This window comes from Nilaparvata lugens, chromosome 3 (assembly GCF_014356525.2).
Source record: "Nilaparvata lugens isolate BPH chromosome 3, ASM1435652v1, whole genome shotgun sequence".
Lineage (NCBI taxonomy): Eukaryota > Metazoa > Arthropoda > Insecta > Hemiptera > Delphacidae > Nilaparvata > Nilaparvata lugens.
In genome coordinates, this window is record NC_052506.1 from 96,347,002 (window position 1) to 96,357,758 (window position 10,757).

Sequence of the window (10,757 nt, forward strand, 5' to 3'; positions counted from 1 at the left end):
TCGGTCTGCTAAAAACAATAATATACGATGATACATTGAAATAAAAATGGAACACCCAATAATAAAATTCTTGCAACCATTAAAGATTTCCATTTTGCAAGCTCAACCTCATTAGTTACAAGAATGAAATACTCGTCAATAAAGTACCATTGAATTGTTACGGCCCTTGTGAGCTGTTGGGCTTGTTTTGTTCTGGTTGTATAAAATGAAACATTGGCTGGTCTGAGCGTGACGGCTACCGTCTATGAGCATCAGGGCTGAATGGATGGACCATGGACCACCCAACAGGGCAACTCCACTCCATGTTTACTTACCATCCATTCTAGACGGCATTATTAACTAGAAATATTAACGACAACCAACAATGTTAGGGATTTTCATTCTATGTGCCAAGGGCTTTCAAGGACCAGAAATTTATAACCTGTGGTAACAGGAGAAGTCTTGAGCTATTAATGCCATCTCGGCTCATCCAACTGGGTTAGTATAGCTTCTTGTCCGATTATGGATGCACGCTGAAGTGAGAAAACGTTGCAGTGCCACGTAAATCAAAAGAGAAGCCGTTGTCGGAATGTTGGGACATTTCACATAAACGGCAATCAGTCATCGATAATGGAGACTCACTTTATGACTCTTTTGTTGTGTACATAAAGAGTTAAACATTGTTCAGGTACAATAAGTAAATTTTATGGCAGCTTGTAAACGTTGTTTAATAGTTTTATATTAAATTGAATCAGATACCAACGCCTAGTTACACACTTTCCAAAGGACTGCGAGATTAATATCAGGCCTGAATGTATTCGAGTTCATAATAGTTATTTGTGCAACTAGTGCGCAAAGTGACAGTTTGCTGCACCGAAAGAAACGTTTACGCCCGAGCCGTAGGCGAGGGTGGAATGGTTTCTTGAGTGCAGCAGAGGAACTTAGCGCACGTATTTCACATTAAGTTTTTCCTATAGTTACCATTGAATATGAAAAGTGGGTAATTATGGGTAAAATTGCCTGAAATCCATCAAATGTAAATCTGTGTAATTTTTATTATTTATAAAAACCTTAATCCTAAAATCCTAAAGTCTTCGTTGTCCTTGGTTATAATATATAATAGTAATAATTAGCGCGTTGTGCTTCGTTGCACCTCTGCTCACTATAGCAGCCACAGCAGTCACTGTTACCAACTTCATTTTGATTTTGCTGCACTGTTGCTCCATATAACCTACTAAGTATTTTGCGTTGCCATGTTGCAAATCTGGAGTGCAGAAAAATTTTTCCCGCACTAGAGCGGAAAAGTGATTCTTTGCGTTCTGTAATCAGTGCAGCAATGGCCACTTTTCAACGTAACTGTAGGAAAATAAAATTAGAGTGAGAAAAAATAAACCAATATTTCTGACTTCATCGATTCACTTTTACAGATGAAAATAAATTGGAAGTTGCATTTGTTCAAATGCTATCATATTTAGCAATACGCTTTTTATTGAATACAGTTTTAGAAAGAATGTTAATTGTAGCACATTCTTTCCAATCATACGTAAATGTAACAACGTAGAATATTTTCTATTATTGAAATTGAGATATTTTACAGCGGCATATATATTAACTTGGAATGCGTTTTTGCACCACCGATCAAATGACAAGAAGTCATTTATTGATAATATGAAGTCATTCAATTGAGAAAATAGTTAATTTCCCCTTCAGACAGAACGTTTTGAATTGAGACAGAGCAATGTGTGAGCGCCAGAGGCGATGGCCGTTGGCGGTATGGGTCGCTGGAGAGAGCGAAGAGTCAAAGAGTGAGAGAGTGTGACCAGAGTGCACTGGCCAGAAACCAATGCAGTCCAGTCGGCCAACAGTCAAAGGGAAATTATAAATAGATTCATTCAATTTAGTGACGTCATTTCCGGAGGAACATAAACAGTAATGGCCCTGGTACTCGCACCGAACAGAAGGGTTCAAGTTCATAGTGTTGTGCCGTATTATAATCAGAAGTGATACAGACGGACAGCAGTGTCTTTGTACGCGGACAGCGCATCAAAGAAAAGCATTTCTATACTTCAAATTCTTTGGCGGGTCGTCAAATGACCACCCCCCTCCCCCCTCCATCCTATTGAAGGTGAAGGCTCCCAAGAGTGTTGTTGATGGTCAACTCTTTTTCGGACGAGATACTACATCCAGCTCACATTGAATGTGAATCACATAATCAAATCAACATTATTCAATACACTTTAGAATCGACTCAATACTGCTTTTAAGGATACATTGTGACAAGAGCAATAACAATAATAATGAGCTACAGAAATGAAACAAAAGTCATTCGTCCTGATTCAATCAAATACAATATTACAGTATTAGAACAATATTACTTGAGTTTACTAGAACTGGATTTATTGATCAGCCAGACAGACAGTAGTACTGTAGATGTAAAATATAACCTCGATTGTGTACAGTATGTAGTTCGTAGAGAGTTTAGAATGTAACATTCATTCTTGTAGTACGTTGTGTCCGGAATAAACAGGAGTGATTATGTGATCTATATAAATGAAAATCGAGCCTCCAATTTTGACATTCAATAACTTTTTTATGAGTGCACCGAATTTGATGATTTTTTTAGTTGTTTGTTATGTTCAGAAGCAGGTTTATGGCCTATCAAATTTATGATCCGACTTCAGGACTCATTCCAACGGTCCTTCAAAGTTTACATGTAATCCTTATAGGAGAAGATTTGTGAGCTGGCCACACACTGAAAATCAGCTGTTTTTCTACTGATTCACAAAACTTTAATCCTAATGATAATGCCGCGGTACGACGTCCAAACTTGGGTCGTAGAACTCGAAATGCTGTAAATTTAGAAGATTTACGGGAAAATCAGCAGCAAGGAGATATACCATTCAATTTCCCTGCAAGCTGCATTCAACTATATCTAAAAATACAAACTGCTGCACAACTAACTGAGCACATAGAAAGTCCATATTGAGAGATAAATCACGCCTCCTCCTCATGAGATGCATTAACTACTTATCGGTACGAAGTTAGCAGGGCCAGCTAGTTTCAAAATAATAATGTGTAGCCAAAAGATTGAGTTCTGTTGAGCACTCTCGACAATACTATTTCATTTGGTTTAAAATAAAAGTGCTAAAACTGGAAAGACGACTGAAAAAGTATTATTCTTCATATACTGTTATTCTAACAATTATTTCTTCACAATTCCATTGATAGAGTTATATAATAATAATGTCTATCAAAACATTCAGGAATATAGTAGCCTGGTTCAACTCACAATTGCAAGTAGAAAAGCAGAAAAAATCAGGACGAATGTTTTCTACAATCAAAAAACGTTCCATCAAAATCTGTCACATCAATTTATCACGGAGTGAGAAAATGAGGAGAAATGTTCACACTTTTTATCCAGCTGAAGATTGATGAGAAGAAATATTTTGAATGTAATAAATTCGTGCGATACCGTCAGCCTACATCGTATTGTTCCCTTGCATTTCCTCCGGCTATTAACTTGCAGAGGATCGGATTCGAAAAGAAGTTAGTGAGGAATGCTCAGCACCGGGCAAACACCCACAGCCACGAAAATACGTTCGTGTGGGAACGCTCTATTAGCATTTTAATGTATTGTCTGTAGCTTTGTTTGTGGTTGGAGGCCGGAAACTGATTGGGCATCGGAGTCTGAGAAGGATGGACTCAACCACGGCCCGAATTTCGGCGTCCGCTCTGACTCGAATGCATTTCTCTCATTACAAGGCAGAAGGCAGAAGACACGCTTCATCGGTTTTCGTAAACATCGAAAACCACTTTCAACGCGGCGCTCCGACATTGCACATTGAATCAGGGCAACCATCATACATCCAGAGTGAGTCTGTGTGCAGAAACAATAATTTATATTCCATGAGGGATATTGTAATTCCTCGAGAACAGAGGGTTTGCGGTTGTTAAGCCAAGGATAGTGTATATTTATAGCTATTTCGCCACACTGCACAGAAAGCAGCTGTTTTCCAGTCCCTACGTAGATCTGAAAGACCTTGTTTGCAGACGACGTCAGAAAAGGGTTTCTTTTCCGGTCTAGCCCAGAAAGTTGTCTCTTTCCAGCCGCTCATGGAAGTACCGTAGTTAATAAGTCATCCGCTAGTTCGGGCGAGTGTCCACTTTCATCATCAGTGCTGAAGTCGCCATGATTTCAGTTCCAGTTTCGAATCAAACTAATTCGCTTCGCAACCAGTTTTATTCAATTATTTATTGTTGATTAGTGCATTCCGAATTTTCAAAAATGCTTGAAGATGACTGTGGTATTCCAAGTGAAATTTTAAAAGAATCTGAAATCCTGACTGCAAATCTTCTACCACTAAAATCAAGAGATATGTACGATAGCTTAACGAGTATTCTTTATTTTGTATTTTTTATTTATTTTGTCAGCAATACCTGTAGTGTGGCGAAAAATATCGTTCGCACCACGGGCAAAAATGTTTTTCCAGCTCTCAATCTTTTCTAGTCCTCGGCCTACGGCCTCGGACTTGAAAACCGATTTCGAGCTGGAAAAATCTCATTTTCTGCTCTAGGTGCGAAATATACTATTCTATGTACAGTGATTATTTTCTGTTGACAATCAGAATTATAAAAAGTTGTAGATTTCCTATTTGAACTAATCTGTGATACCGGTACACCAACAGAGTACAAATTCAATTCTGGATGAGACCTGTAGGCCCTATTTGAATTTCGGTTTGTACTAAACATGATTAGAATCAATAATCAGAAAAATCTTAATAAATAGTGTATTAGTATAGATAGTGTATACAAATAGGATACAAATAAATACAGATAGTGTATATGTATAGATATTCTATTGGTTGTTAGCAACATTTTCATTGTTAGATCTGACTGATCTTCATCAATTCTTGACGACCTAAAAATAATTTACCGATTAATCTACTGACTATTTATTAAGATTTTTCTGATTATTAATTGATTATTGATTCTAATCATGTTTAGTACAAACCGAAACTCAAATAGGGCCTACAGGTCTCATCCAGAATTGAATTTGAACTCTGTTGGTGTACCGGTATCACAGATTAGTTCAAATAGGAAATCTACAACTTTTTATAATTCTGATTGTCAACAGAAAATAATCACTCCTATCAAAGCAATTCTTTTGAAAACTTTTTGAAACTTTCCAATTTCATTGAAGTTTCTATTGTTGTGATAATTGAAACAGTGAGAATGTGTCTGACATTTCAAACCAATAACCACTTTATGAAGAATGGACATTCAAAAGCCTTTCACTTCACCCAACTACTTTTTCAGACTACAGAGAAAAATACAGTAGGTTATTTGAATCATTTGTTCAATCGACAGAATGTAACATGAAATATCTGTTAATGGAGATGATAGAATCATTAGGACGTCGGTTGTTTTAATTATTTATCATCTATTCATTGTATTAAATTCACTTAATCTCAAAATTGCATGAAATAAATAGTTATTTGTATATCTAGAGTGAAAAGTAAGACTTTTTCTCCCTGAGGGAAAAAGTTTGAAGCCCGAGGCGAAGCCGAGGGCAACAATTTTCCTGAGGGAGAAAAAGTATTTTTCGCTCGTGATGTACACAACATTTTTCCTCCATCTACATTTTTTTTATAGAAACTGCAAATTAAATCATTCTAATAACTTACGTATTGGTGACAATGTTTCCTAACAACTTAACCTAAAAACTAAAACCTAAAAACCGGTCGTCTGATAGGCACTGCTGATTGCGCTATCTATCGGCCAAAGTTGTAACAATCATATCAGCTGAGCTACCAAAAATGGCTGACTGCAGATCACGCGGTTCAGATTTGAATTGCAGAATGCAGATCAAGAATATTTGTTGGCTGGTATTTTGAATAGAATAAAATATTTTAAAAATTGTATGAATTTTTATCGTCTACCAATATTAAGAATATAATATTATACAAACATATATTTCATGAGTTGATCAAATTTCTGGTTGTGGTATTGAATTCAGTTGACTCAATGACAGACACCTCTATTACGCTTTCTCATCTGAGCTTAGACCTTCTAACCTATTACCATGTAAGTTTTTTAAATAGAGATGCTTCCCATGTTATTTAAATGGAGTCACTTTTACTCCCTAGGGAGTTTTTCTGTTTTTTACTACCTAGAGCGAAAAAGTGACACTTTAGTATTATGTTTCAGGGAGTAAAGTAAGTACTTTAGACAGTAGGTGGAGGAAAAATATATTTTTAGCATCACTATCACAGTTTGATATGGTGACAATATTATTTGAGTTTTAGTAGGTTGATGGTTGAACAACCTATTCCCTGTATTTTTCGTTAGGGCTACTCTGGAATAGAAATAAATATGATGCTATTATCAAGTTAATGATAATGTCAAGTTATTACTTGATAATGGCATCATAGCCGAAACATGTTGTGAATAAACAATTAAAAAAGGGTGCTTCGATTTTTATTTCTAACCTATTTCCTATTTGTCTTTTCAGCTCTCACCATCCCTCGAACTACTATTTTCACAAAATCCTTCTTAGTCAGTGCCTGTCGTGCATGGAATACACTTCCTGTTTCTATCAGGTCTATCGAGAGCCGAGCGAGCTTCAACCTGACTTTAAAAAAACATATTTTGGAACAAATGACTGAAACTGTCCGGCCCTAGAACGATCACATGACAACCATCCCTCACCCATTCCACCAATAAAAACCTTTAAACCATGTTATAGAACGAATTGTATATATATATATATATTATATAAACTCATGTTATTTCAATTATCCACTGCATACTGCTGTATATTACTGAAATTTGATAACCCTGATCTACTTTCAGCCTACTTCATTTTATTAATCAATTATTTGATCTTATCTACCTATATAATTATTTTACTTTATCAATTTTCTGTTTTTTTTTTTCTCTTCAATATTCATATTGATAAAAACTTTTACAATATTTCCATTAATAAATAAATCCTTAGTTTAAATAACGAAATTAACGTTTTGGTAGAGAGTTAGTGGGGAGGATATTTTTAGTATTCTTCCCAAAGAATGGACATTGATATGTCCAAAGCTCCGCCAATTTATGTAGATGCATAACAATATGATTATTATCTATAGTTATTATATTACAAATTGCTTTTTCATATCATATACAGTTCAATAGTTATTTTCTTAGTCTATATTATGTAAATTCATCTATAACTTTGCTGTATCGTAAGCTATTGTATACAAGTGTATAAGCCAGTATATATTGTAATCTACATAAATAAAGTACTCAATCAATCAATCATCCTTATGTTTCTCACGTAACAAACACACTCGGGATGGAAACTCGCCAGAAAGGCGGTAGAATTAGGAAATCGAGAGAAAGAGAGGACGAGAGAAATGGTGGTAGGTGGTAGCAGTCACCCATCGAAAAATAGTCCAGGAACGCGGAACATTGTCGACTGCAAAGGATCACGACATTCTCTCTCCTTCAGATCTGTGATTTCCAAGCAGATTTATTCAAGCCCGCACTCCTCTATTTGGAGAACAAGTCCCTCCAACCGCATTTACAGAATTCCACTTCAAAGGTTGTTCTATTTATTTAACACAACGCTATTAACGGCAACCACTGTTACAAAAGAGAGAATGTCAGTTTTAAAAAATCATGTTTCGAGAGTTACTAACAATTTTTTACTCGTTTATTCCCGTTACTCTTGCCAATTAAATAATAGTGGAGGAAAAGGAGTAGAGTCATTTATGATTGCGATCTGCAATGTAAGAGTATAATTGTCGTATGTATACATTTAAACAAATAGTTGTGAATCCCTGTTATTTAAATTGAGTTTTCCTACAGTTACGTTGAAAAGTGGCCATTGCTGCACTGATTACAGAACGCAAAGAATCACTTTTCCGCTCTAGTGCGGGAAAAATTTTTCTGCACTCCAGATTTGCAACATGGCAACGCAAAATACTTAGTAGGTTATATGGAGCAACAGTGCAGCAGAATCAAAATGAAGTTGGTAACAGTGACTGCTGTGGCTGCTATAGTGAGCAGAGGTGCAACGAAGCACAACGCGCTAATTATTAGTATTAGATATTATAACCAAGGACAACGAGGACTTTAGGATTTTAGGATTAAGGTTTTTATCAATAATAAAATTACACAGAAAAACATTTGATGGATTTCAGGCAATTTTACCCATAATTACCCACTTTTCATATTCAATGGTAACTGTAGGAAAAACTTAATGTGAAATACGTGCGCAAAGTTCCTCTGCTGCACTCAAGAAACCATTCCGCCCGAGCCGTAAACGTTTCTTTCGGTGCAGCAAACTGACACTTTGCGCACTAGTTGCACAAATAACTATTTTAATCCTCAAAACTTTTTGAATTTGAAATTTTGAAATTCTTGGAGGTAATCAATATTTTCTAAATATTCTTGTCGCTATTATTTTTTCAAACACTTTTATGTTAATTTCAAAACTAAATTCATATTTGAAATTGAATTTACAATTGAATGACAAACAGAAAGCGGGGAAATTGTTATCATTGAGATAGGATATGTTTATATTATAGATTAGATTATATTATCGGAGTCTCAAATACTCCTGCCGAGTCTAGAATATTCGAGTACTGTAATTAAAGTGATAGAGTCTGTCAATTTGAGTAAAACTAATTTTTCATGAAAACAGAATATTCATTATGATTTGTTTTATTATATAATAAAATAAGTATAAGTTACATGAATGTGTGTTACATGAATAGTACTGTCAATTTGAGTAAAACTAATTTTTCATGAAAACAGAATATTCATTATGATTTGTTTTATTATATAATAAAATAAGTATAAGTTACATGAATGTGTGTTTCCATTATGTATCTATAAGGTTTGATGAAGAAGTTGAATTCATCTCCTTCAGGAAATTGTCAAAAGACAAATCAAAAGTAAAAAGTGAGAGAACTGTTGTGAAAAAGAGTGAGTGTGAGTAAGAATGCGCCGCTTGAAATTTATTGGGTTTTTGGGAGCGATGAACTCACATCTTCTTGACAATTCCGTCTCACTTATTGTTTTTATTTTCCATGCACTAGTATTCATGTTTCCCAATTATTACAAGCTCTTGTTCATGTAATTGTTAATTCTTTATGTCTTTTCACCAGGTCCTGAATCCTGAACCATTCCATATTCCATGACTTGGAATTGATATTGGTTAATAAAATATAACTATAATCTATGAAATAGTACCTACTATCATAGCGTAATGATACTGTTTAATTTGTCTTTTTATTTGTTTCTGCTACTATAGAGTCTTGGCTTCACAGGCTTCACGCCGAAATAAATATGTTGTTGAGACTGGAATAAATGAAAATTTAGCATGTCAATGTCTACTAAGATAAGAAGTTTCCTGTTGCCTGTCCAGGGCGTAGTTACTCAGATGGAGACTCTATTTCAAAGAAAAAATATCATTATTTAATCTAACTTTCAATGTTCGATAACAAACAGTATTTATCAAAACTAAATAAGTCAATTAGACCCACATAGTAAAGAATACATTATCTTCTGTTTCTGTCTAGAACAGGAATTACATAATCCAATTTGCCCGGGGAAATGATCTCGTACAGTTATACCATAATGTGAAAATGAACCAAAATTCATGCTTTCTTGGAACAATGCCAGAGAACCTGATGACCTTTCGATTTTTTCCTCTTGATCGATAAACACTAAACTTGATTCTACATTCATTGAATGCATAAAAATGTATTTTTTGTCTCAGTTCACGATGATCGTTTTTCTACAAACAAGGCCGAATTTATTCATTTTTAATTCATTGGCTTCTCTCCTCTAAATGCTAATGAGAGCGATTTGAAACGCCATTAGAAACTTGTTCTCGCCTCCGAACGATTCGAATGCATCTTTAAACACACCTACTCAAATAAAAAACATAGGTGTAATAAGTACTGTCGTGTAGATCATAATGAGTTGAACTAATAATACTATTTTACAACAAAACGAAAGTGAACTTCAACCTTGAACGTAATGTGTGGTCACTTGAGTTCTTTCCCTGGGAGCCTTTTATACTTTTATAATGCAAAATTTTAATTTGAATTTTTTCGAATTTTATTTTTTTACTCGCTACTTAAACATCATGTTGTTGAGCTCCAGGCTACTATTCTGATATGTATTGAATTAGTATCACAGCCTATGTTAGTATACTTGCTAAATGCGATAACTTACACCATTAAAAAGTATTTTTCGCCACACTGCACAGAAAGCAGCTGTTTTCCAGTCCCTACGTAGATCTGAAAGACCTTGTTTGCAGACGACGTCAGAAAAGGGTTTCTTTTCCGGTCTAGGCCAGAAAGTTGTCTCTTTCCAGCCGCTTATGGCTGGAAACAACGCACTAATTATTATTAATAAGTCATCCGCTAGATCGGGCGAGTGTCCACTTTCATAATAAGCTGAAGTCGCCATGATTTTAGTTCCAGTTTCGAATCAAACTAATTCGCTTCGCAACCAGTTTTATTCAATTATTTATTGTTGATTAGTGCATTCCGAATTTTCAAAAATGCTTGAAGATGACTGTGGTATTCCAAGTGAAATTTTAAAAGAATCTGAAATCCTGACTGCAAATCTTCTACCACTAAAATCAAGAGATAGGTACGATAGCTTAACGAGTATTCTTTATTTATTTTGTCAGCAATACCTGTAGTGTGGCGAAAAATATCGTTCGCACCACGGGCAAAAATGTTTTTCCAGCTCTCAATCTTTTCTAGTCC

General features: G+C 35.2%; 1 protein-coding gene across 1 annotated transcript in view; it reads right to left on the reverse strand.

Moving 5' to 3' along the window:
- Positions 1-10,757, reverse strand: part of LOC111045520 (pleckstrin homology domain-containing family G member 1) — a 139,813-nt gene that overhangs the window by 81,862 nt on the left and 47,194 nt on the right. The window lies entirely within an intron of this gene.